The sequence below is a fragment of the Pinus tabuliformis genome, chromosome 8 (genome assembly GCF_031772625.1).
Source record: "Pinus tabuliformis cultivar Carrire ecotype Pingquan chromosome 8, CPIR1, whole genome shotgun sequence".
NCBI lineage: Eukaryota > Viridiplantae > Streptophyta > Pinopsida > Pinales > Pinaceae > Pinus > Pinus tabuliformis.
This window is the reverse complement of record NC_142294.1, coordinates 216,331,784-216,342,820: the sequence shown is the minus strand read 5'-3', so window position 1 is coordinate 216,342,820 and position 11,037 is coordinate 216,331,784.

The following is an 11,037-nucleotide window of genomic DNA, read 5'->3' as shown; positions in this document are numbered from 1 at the left end:
GGTCCTTATCATGACCATGATCGTTGCATTTCAAGCACCAAATTTCTACATGCACCTCCCGCTGGACTTCCTTTCCTTTCTTGAGACTTTGCAACTCCATGTGTAAGCTAGCCAACTGTGATTGAATTTGTTACACCCCCAGATTCATATCCTACACACATGAAGCCTCCAACCTCATGGAAATCTCCAAGGCTTTAACTTGCATTACTATTTTCTATTGAGACAGTGGCAGTCTCAGATGAGACAATAACAAAGCAATGTGCCTGTCTCTGTGTTGATCATCCATGATCTTTATATTAGCTTGTTGAATTAGACACTTCAGTCTTTAATCAAAGTCCCATGCAGAATCATTTACCCTCTACAGGATCTCTTTAAACTCTATCACTGATTGGGCTTATGATTTAAGCTTCTTAATCTCATTGTTCAGTGCTTGTTATGTTTCTAGCATAGTCACATTGGGTTTACTAGAACAAAACTTGATATACCAGCTCAACGCTCTGTCTTGTAGCATCATAACGAAATGTGATTTCTTCATCTCATCATCCGTATTTGTTGTGCCTTCTATACAACATCTATGACAACCCAGAATTTCTTAGGGTTTTTAGTCCTCGGACCCTTAAACATAGGCATCTTCATCATGTTCTCCATGTTCAATGGTGGAGGTGGGTGGAGGTGGAGGTGTAGGTGTAGGTGTGTGAGGCGGAGGTGATCGTGGAGGTGGAGTGGATGGATTCGGTATCCCTACAATACCTCGTCTTATCTCCTGCAGTGCACCTAGATTTGTCTTCAAAACACTACTTTCTTTGTCACTATCAGATGCTCCTACCAAAGGACTGTATTCAACACTTGAATCTAGGTCTCTTACAAATGTTTTCCCACTTCGTGTAGCTCCCGTCAAATCTCTTCTAAACATTAATTTAGTGGCATAACCCTTTTTTTGCACAATAGAATTTTAATCCAAGTCTTTAGGGATTTTAAATACTTACCTCTTGGCCCCATGAAAAACTTGCGCTTTACTTCACTATAACTGGTGGATGTATCAATCACAAATTTGGTAATGAATTCTCCTAGAATACTATCGATCTAGTAATCAACAGTCCATGCGATTTTGTTTTCTGAAGCCTCTAAGCACTTTACCAGTTTTGGGGTACACAAAATAGGGTTGTCCAACTTCCATGTGGCTTAACTATCTGCCAATTTTGACAACCGCTGGGGTAATTCGCATAGAAAAGAACATAATAAAATTCGTGCTCATCGATATACAGATATCTATTCAACCACTCTTCCTTGGACAAACGTGGATTCTTGTTTTCCTGAGCCACGAATTCATGTTGCTTCCGATCTATCGACTTCTCGATTTATTTCTTAGTTGGGAACCGTTTATTCAACATCACACATTCCTTAGATAGATCCTGGTCCTGGCAATGGAACCACTTATTAGCTTGAGGGGTCCTGACCCATGTTCAGAGTTAGCTATGCCAGCAAAAAAAATCCTAAATGCTATCCCTTTCGGCAACAATCTGCATAGCGTGGGTTGCTCTCTCACCGAAAGAAGTATTTAGGGATGACAGAACTAGGGTTATACATCCAGAGGTTAGTGTGATGGGTTCATATGGCTTCTAGGGCTTCTTTTAGTCTTCACAAACCCTAACCCTTAAAATATAAATAATTTCAGTAACTTGCATAAACATAATCTAAACCTTTGCGAAATGCTTTAAACATTCATAACAATAAGTAAGTGAGCATATCTACTATTTTCATGCATCAATTAAGCATTACTTCATATAAATTTAGAATAACAGAGTGAATATACAGAAATCACATAATTCAAGATAGATGCACAAATACACAAGTATAGCTCAAAATATTCTTTATTAGATGTATTTTTTATTGTTATAGACTCTTCTTCCTTATGCACTCAGCTACGGAGGCCCACACACTCAGCTTGTTGACTTACCAAGGTCTCCGCGCACTCAGCAGCAGGAGCCTTCCCCTTCGCCTAAGTACAGGAAATAAATTTTGTTGGCTTAGCTTAATTTCCCATACAATTATATTCTATTCTCCTATTCTCCCTTAGACTCGCTATGACTTCTTTATATATGGCCTTCTCTTTTACAATATCATGGTTTGCGAACCATGGGCGGGTCACAAAACTTCCTATCTTCTAACAAACTAAGGGACTAAGCCCCTTTCGACTCCTATGACCTTCACGCTCTGCTCCCACAAAATGCAAAGAATTTACAACTATAACAAAATTCGTGACAAAATTTACCGCAGGGGATCCTGTCCCAACAAATTTGTATCCCTCACCACCACTTGTTGAACCTTTGAAGAAGAAGGAAACTAAGAGCGAAAAAATAATTACAAATATACACAATGATCTCAAGAGCAGTTGAAACACACAAATTTTGTGATGTAACATGGATATACAAAATTTGAAATCCCAAATTTCTTATTTGCAATAGTAATTATGGAGGCACAAACATGAGGCAACACCACTTATGTCTATTGCAAATACACAACAATGGATGGAAAAACAACTTGAGGATAAAGTATAGCAACTTATTTAAATCCATATACCAAATGACATCAACAAAAGAATATCTAGAAAGGAAGGAAACTAAACACAAGGAGAAATATATGAAGAATGTGCAATCACAAGTCTCCATAGAAGGAAAGAGACACTCTTCTTCTAAAGAGGAGGGCTTGCTTAATCCTCCAAAGAATCCTAGAGTTTCATAATAGTAATTTTTAGTTGGTATATGTATATATATGTATATGTATATGTTGTTAAAGTGCATAATATACCATCATATTTTCCATTAACATGCATTTTTGAATAAATTACTAGTATTTACTGAGGTCTTACTTTTATGTCTACTTCATGGATTTTTTATCTAGTTGTGGTCTCACTAAGATCTAGTTAGTCTTTTATTTTTGGACAATGTAATAGACTTTTATAAGATAATAGCTTACAAAATTGAAAATCAGTGTTATGGAATGTACTAATTTTTATTTGAAATAAAAATTATGTCTTATCTCCATAGTAGTACAAATTTACTATATTCTTAGTGCATCATATGGAAAAATTTACCATAGGGTGCCTTAAAAGGAAATCTGGGGGTCGTTGGAGATAGAGGTGTATTTTTTAAACTAAAATGGTAAAAAAAAATCATCTTATGCTTGGGTGATTGGCACTACCTCAATTAATCAAGTAGAGATGTGGGCTTCCACGAAAGGTCTCTCTATTATTCTCGAGCATGATTTTAAGTCTATTATTGTAGTGGGAGACTCCAATCTTGTTTTTTTTCCAAAGGAAAACTCAGTTTCAATTAATAATAAAATTGCCTAAAGCTTACATGGGATATGAATTTAACAACATAAAAAATAATGTGTTGTGTAATAAGATTGTATATACCAACATCAACAAGAATATAATCCACATATTCTTATCTCACCGTACAAGATATCCTTCAAACATTGACAAAACTGTAAAAAAATAATGCTTCAAGTCTGAAGAAATTATCAACTCTAGCTCCAACATTCCAAAGTATCAAGGAAAATAGATAATATATGTACGTAGTAAATAAAAATTATATAATTTGAATCAACCATATTGGACAAGAAATGAAGCATGGGTGTGCATTTTATTGAAGCAAGGCAATTTTGGCATGCTTGATAGAAATGAACGCCCAATGTTCATTACAAGGCCAAACTAAATGATTACACTTGGGGAGTATTATTTTACCCATAACAAACATTAATACAATTAAAATTTTCTAATTTTTCACATAGAAAGATTTTTTCTTAGATTTGGTGAAGATTTTCAATTTCTTGTATAATATAAATTAATGAACAAACTTTTCTTAGATTTAGCCTAATGGTTTGGATTTACATTGTTTTACATAAACGATATATGTAATTATATTTTTTAATAATTTCATATTTAATGTATTGTTATTCAATAGTCTCTTCATCCTAGTTTAGTATGATTCTAACTGATAAGCTGACAACAACTCTAAACCATTATCAACCAATAAATGACTAGAACCATGCTAACTCGTATCCAGGCAATCCTAATTTTTTCTACTAATAATTCATACCAAATATTGAACACTTCAAGGATTTTACAATAGGCAATTTGTATTGACACAAATAATACTAAAGCATTTCAAATTTTGGGCCATAAAAATCATGATTTTGTAAACATGGATTACAAAAATTTTGAAAATTTAGAATTCTTTCTCATCAACATTATTTTTTGCAACAATGTCATCCAATGTGTCAATATCAACGTTCATATGTTATTTCAAGTATTTAATACTAAAATAATCCTCATTTTGACCTACATGATCTTCATCACCATTGAAATTTTACTATAAACCATCCATATTGTTACTAGATGTATTTGGATCATCATTTTCTATACCAACCATATCATTGTCTTCTATAACATCATCTATCTCTGGATTGTTGTCGTTTTGTTCCTGAACACAACCATATTCAACATCATCACACATTTCAATTTCTTCAATGTTATATGATTCCTCTCTCTCATTTTGTTGGCCATCATTGTTGTCCTCAGTATCCACTAATGCATTATTAAACACATACCTTAATCTCAGATCATATTGTATGACAAATATCCATTTCATGTCCAAAATATCTTCATAGAAAAATATGTGCACATGAACGACATACATATATTAGACTTATGTTAAAACAATTTTATTATATATTAAACACACACACAAACATATTCACAATAAAATAAGAATTAATAGATTAATGATCACTATCGCTTCTTGTTTGAGTTAAGGAAATACTTGCTCACATTGAATTGATAGAACATAAGGTCCCTTATCCTCTAGTAGGAACCTTAAGGAGTCTATATAAAATAATCCAATATGGGTATCACATCTTTGTGACCTCTCAAATGATTCATACCATATACACATAAAAATACAACATTTAAAAGAGTGGTAATCTAAGTCAATAATTTCTTGGATTTTCCCAACATATTGTAGATTCCATTCAATAATATTCTTATATTTTTAGCTTGATTGAATGGTTTTCTTGAACTAAACCATTATTACACAATAAAAGGACCATCTCTTTACATCTACACTTTATACATGATAAATTCAACCATATGCTCACATTGTAGTATATTTCCTTGCCTATGAAAAACCCTTTATTTCAGTGAAAACAAATATAATGATGAATATCAAAATAGTTAATAGTTTCAAAACTATAAGGAAATAACATTTTGTAAAATTCCAATAGTACCTCTCTTGCACATCGTCTACATATGTTGATTTCATCTTCTTATTTTTTTGAATGTATACATGGATCTTCTATTTGATTTTGAATTTGTTTAGTAACCCATTGTAGTTTGCAATCTTTGCCGCATTCCTCATGTAGATTAGTGGGAAGTGTATTGTTATTCCTTTTGTTTGATCTCTTAAACTGTCTCCTTTCTTCTAACACTTCTTCTCTCATTTTATCATATAAAGCAATCCATTTGTTCATAAAGTCGATGTGGTATAAAATTAACTTGTTTTGTATATCCCTTTTGTCTACACCTATTTCATGTCAACATGTTTATTTCAAACTCAAAGTTTCATGTTTTTAATTAGCAAATAAATTACAGAGTAAATTAATGATTACAGGGAGAACATCCACAAATATCATGAATTTACTTTCTAATTTCTAGTTAAACACCATTAGATTTTGGTTTTTCTTTATCAATAATATCTCATGCTTGTTCTTCAACCTAGGCATGGTCGATATTCAAAATACTTACCAAGAAATTCAAATAGGAGTAAAAATTCTTCATTCAATGCATACCCTTCAACCATGCAGCCCTATAGATGTTCCTTTTGTTGGACATATTTTTTTAGAATCTTCATATACCTCTCAAAGAAAAACATCCACCTCATTAATACAATACCCGCCCATTCAATCTCATTGACTAGGTGTATAAGTAAATGGACTTGTAGGTCCATGAAACTTGTAGCGAGATCCTTCTAGAGTACACGCACAATTTCTATAATTGCCTTCTTCCATTTGTGCACTTCACATTCATGGATCTCCTCCGAGGTCACCCACCTAATATAAGAATAGAAAATTAGTATGAACCTTTAGTAAAAAATTAAAAAGGAATATAATATCACTATGTCTCTTACACAGGAATATTTCATATCACATACCTTTCAAATCATGACAACTGAATGATGGCATTCCTCAAGTCAAAGTTAAGATGTGAATCCCACCTAATGAACAATGGCATGATCTATTATCAAACAAATTCCTCAAAGGTCATTATTATTTTTTTTCAAAAAAAAAAAAAATCAAAATCTATTTTGTACTTAATCAATGTTACTGGTAAAAGCTAATTATTATAATACCTTCATGAAATTATGAAAATCATGTGTTTTAAATCCTATCACATGTCCATCAATTGTAAAATCTTTTTCCAATGATGACCTATAGCGGATAGGTGTCCTGATTATGTGGATGACTTTTATTATTTGCTATTTTCTTCAAATCCCATGGAGCTTATACATATGTTTCATTTTCCACATTTGGCCACAAGTGTCTTGTATCAAATGTGGTACCCAAAAGAGAAATATCTCTCCTTGAAGACAAGGTTTCAAGTTCTCTCTACCTAATATATTTTGAAATATAGAATCTAGGATATTTTTGAAGATGTTCTTAGCATCTAATAGGTGAGCTATTAATATATCCTTCGAGTAAGGCAACTCATACAATATGTATTTCCTTTTGATTCCTTCTGGCATATTAAATATAACTTGTTCTGGTTCTTCAATTAAATAACCCCAATCAAAATAATCCTCCCAACCTTTCGATTCAACATCTTCATACTTTTTAATGTGATAACCTAACCCATAATGATGGGAGGGCCTCTATTTTCAACTTTTCCATGAAATTTATTCTTCTAGATATTTCTAAACTTATAAACTAGTGGTAGAAAAACCCTATTGTTTTCATAAATAAATTTATGTAGATCTCTAGAATAATTCCCTTGAAATTGTTTTGCATATCTTGGAAATGAAAGTATCCCCTCTGTTTGAAGCCATAAAATTCAATACGTAGTGTTAATAGCATAAAAAAAATAGTATAAATGTAAGTATGAAAGCTGGGATGAAAACAAATTATGAGTGTAAATACATGGATATTTTGTCTTACTAGAAAAAACACCAAGTCTTGGGAAATCATGAATAGTCCAACATAGCACATCATGGAACATGAACAACCTATTTGATGGAGGATGTGATATTCCATATATTTGTATGCCTTTCCATATCATTTGAATCTCATCAATAAAAGGCACAATATAAATATCCATTTTCTTTACTTGATGTTTTAATAGAGAAATGGGAGTCAACATAAGGTGCTCCATTATAACACTCACTTATGGGGGAGTATTGTATACTATCAATCTAACTAGCCAACCACTATAGTTTGAACTCAGTAAAGAGAATTCACACACTCCATTAATTACAAGACCATACCTAATAATATGGAGCTTTTCTATGAATTTTCTTGGCCATTTTTCCTCCATGTGTTTCGTTGCTTTAGAGCCGACTATAATTTTCATGCATCCATATTTACTCCTATTGTTTGCATACCATTCCATCAATTGTGCAAGTGAATTGTAGTTAAGAATTCATTGAAGTCCAAGTATAATTGGCACGTGACGTGAAAATTTCTTTGGAACTGTAGTGCCTTTTACATCTATATGATATATTTTCTATTTGGATACAAGACATTCTACCATGTATTAATATTCATCTATGTATAAAATGCAATCATTTTTACATGAATTAATTTTCTTAGATTTAATCCCCAACTCAACCAACAAATGTCGTGCTTCTATGCAAGTTGATGGCAACACATTCTGTTTGGGGAATATTTTAGTTTTTAGTGTATTATAAGATTTCCTAAGATTAAATCAAATGAATGTTTGACTTATGATGAACGTGTTTAATATCTTAATATATAATAGGAATATTTATATACAATATATGGCTTTAAAATACCCTTAAATAAATATAAACATAATTGGTTAATGTTTACGAATTATGTAGATCAATTGACAATGTGTTGAAGGCTCAAAATTCTCTGCCTACAACACTATAAGGGAGCTTAAAGAAGCTCATTTTCCATCTGGAATGATGTTTTCAACTAGTTTAAATAGGTCCAATTACAGTTCCTTATTTTTATCATTTAATATGTGCCTTTAGTTACCAATAGGCAGGAACATTGATCAATTGTTCTTGGTGATCAGGAAAGAGAATGACCCTAAAGTTGTTTTAACAACACAGCCAAACCACTCTATAGTTTTTCCTCTTAAAAAGAGGACTTCTAGAATGAAAAAGGTATGATAACACATCCAAGGTCTAATATAAGTTGCAATGAATCTAACCCATCTGAATTGATGGAAAGAAAAATCCTTCTCTCAATGGAGAGCCAATTAACTTAACGGGGAAAAGAAGCTTTAAAGAATTGGAATTAAGATGGAGGAATCAGATCAAGGAGATAACTAACAAGATCTGATTCCTTGTTTAAAGAAAAACTAACAATCAAACACTTTGTAAATAGTTTCATAAGTGCCTATAGAAAATATATCCAATAACTTAGTTATCATATGCATAAGAACTAAAAATATTCATGATGAATTACTAAATTAGCTCGAATAAGACATCATGTATGCAAACAAACAATTATTATCCTAAATCGTAAGATAGCTTACTGATCTAAGATTATAACTATTTGTTTGTATGCAAACTTCAGTTTTCATATTAAATCTAAAATTAAGATTGTATAATAGTCTAAGAATACTTTTAAATGAATTAATGCTCATGATTCAACAATAGTGCATGAATCTGATTATTAACTCATACATGTGAAATATGAATTGAAAAACTTAAATAAGAATTCATTTCGATTAAATTATGTAAACAATAGTGACAAATATCGTTAGCTCAAATAAACCTTTATTAATAAATGAAATCAAATTACAGATCCTCATAGTACAGTAGTAGTGCACAATCCTATGAGCTTGCATTCAATCTCTACATACAAAAATGGTCCCCTCCTTACAACAATAGTACATAATAAAAAAGAGTTTCTCTAAAACTAGATGAAAACATAGCAATATCAAGCCTTCACCCCCCAGGATTCCTCTCACCTAAAACTATAAATCCTCATTACAATAGTGCTTTTAGGAATTTCAAAATTGCAGAGTAGAGAATCCCCTAATACATTCTACAATCTGCTATTTATAATTTTTACAAAAGGAATTCTTCTCTTGCTAGAGCATTCTCATTGATTGAAATCTTCTTGTCCTCATCTCTTCAACTATTTTCCTACAAAAAACCAATCAAAATTAAATTAATAATGCAAAATAAAATTAAAATACCAAATATGGAATTAAAGTATATCCAATCAAACTTAATTAAATAATTAAATAAGAATAAATATTATCTTTCTATTGATGTCTATGAAGATCTAATTGGTCAGGGAGAACATATACGAATGGATTTGTACTCAATAGAAGCCGTGAGAAAATGAAAATGTAGAAAATTAAACTCAGAAAATTAGTTTTGTTTAAAAAATTCGAAGCTTGATCTTTTGCTGAATTTTAGACCCATAAATGATCAAATATGGTAATGAAACCACTTTATAAATATTCTCCATGATATAATATATCCAATGAGCCATCCTTGCCCTCATTTGGCCAAGTAAAACTCAACTTATGAGCTTCTAAAGTTGAAGAATAAAAACTGTCAGAATTCTCGAAAATTTGTTGCGTGGGCTAAAAATGGAATTTTTAAAATTTAAATTAAATCTTAAATTGAATTATAATTATTAATTAATGAATACTAATTTAATTGTAATTAAATTATTGAACTTATTTAATAAAAAACTAATTATAAACATAATTGAATTAATTAAAAAAATGATTTAAAATTTAATTAAAATATAAATATGTTAGATTTGAGACTTTTTTGATCCATAATGTAGATAAATGTATTTCAAATTAATCACATTTTCAAGATTGGGTCGACGTTTCGAACCAACTAATGTGGTTCATCCTCAGGACAAGGTGGAAAAAATCATACAATCTTCATGAATAAATAGTAGGGATGCATCATTGTCCAGGGTTAAAACTAGTTGTTGAAAACTAGCCGTTGGGGACTAGCCGTTGAGAACTAGTTGTTGGATATTAGGTAGCTAGAGATCCTAAAAAGTGGGAATATTTAATATTTATTAGTTATAAATTCTATTTAATTTTTATTTAATAAAATATAATAAATATAGTTATAAAATTGGTTTACCAATATTAATATTATAGTTAGGAAAAATTAATAAGGGTAATAAGAATAAGCTTTAAATAAAAATTGTTGTTAGGATATAATATTAAATCATAATAAATTATAAGAAACATAGTTATATAACTAAACTGAAAAGGTTTTAAAGAGGTTAAGATTACTCATAAAATAAATAAAAGGGTTTAGAAAAATATCAAATACTAATAAAAATTTTAAAGAGAGGGGAAAGGATATAAAAAAAAAATAGTTAAGGAAAACAAAAGGAGCAAAATATTAGTAAAAAAAATATAAGGAATTAAGAAGTAAGAGAACTAATAAAGATAACTAGTCGAGAGATGAAAAGAGGGGAGAGGAAGGAATAATAAAAAAGGAAGAAGGGGGGAGGAGACAGGAGAATTATAAGGAGAGGGCCGGAATCCATCTCTAGCTAAGCTTCCAACCATCATCTTCGTTGAGATTTCTAGCATCCCTCTCAATCTCGATGGCCTCCCGAAGTTTCCTAGGTGGACAATGATGCATCCCTACTATTTATCCATGAAGATTGTATGATTTTTTCCACCTTGTCCTGAGGATGAACCACATTAGTTGATTTGAAACGTCGACCCAATCCTGAAAATGTGATTAATCCAAAAGAAATTTATCTAAAATATAAATATATTATATTAATATTAGAATT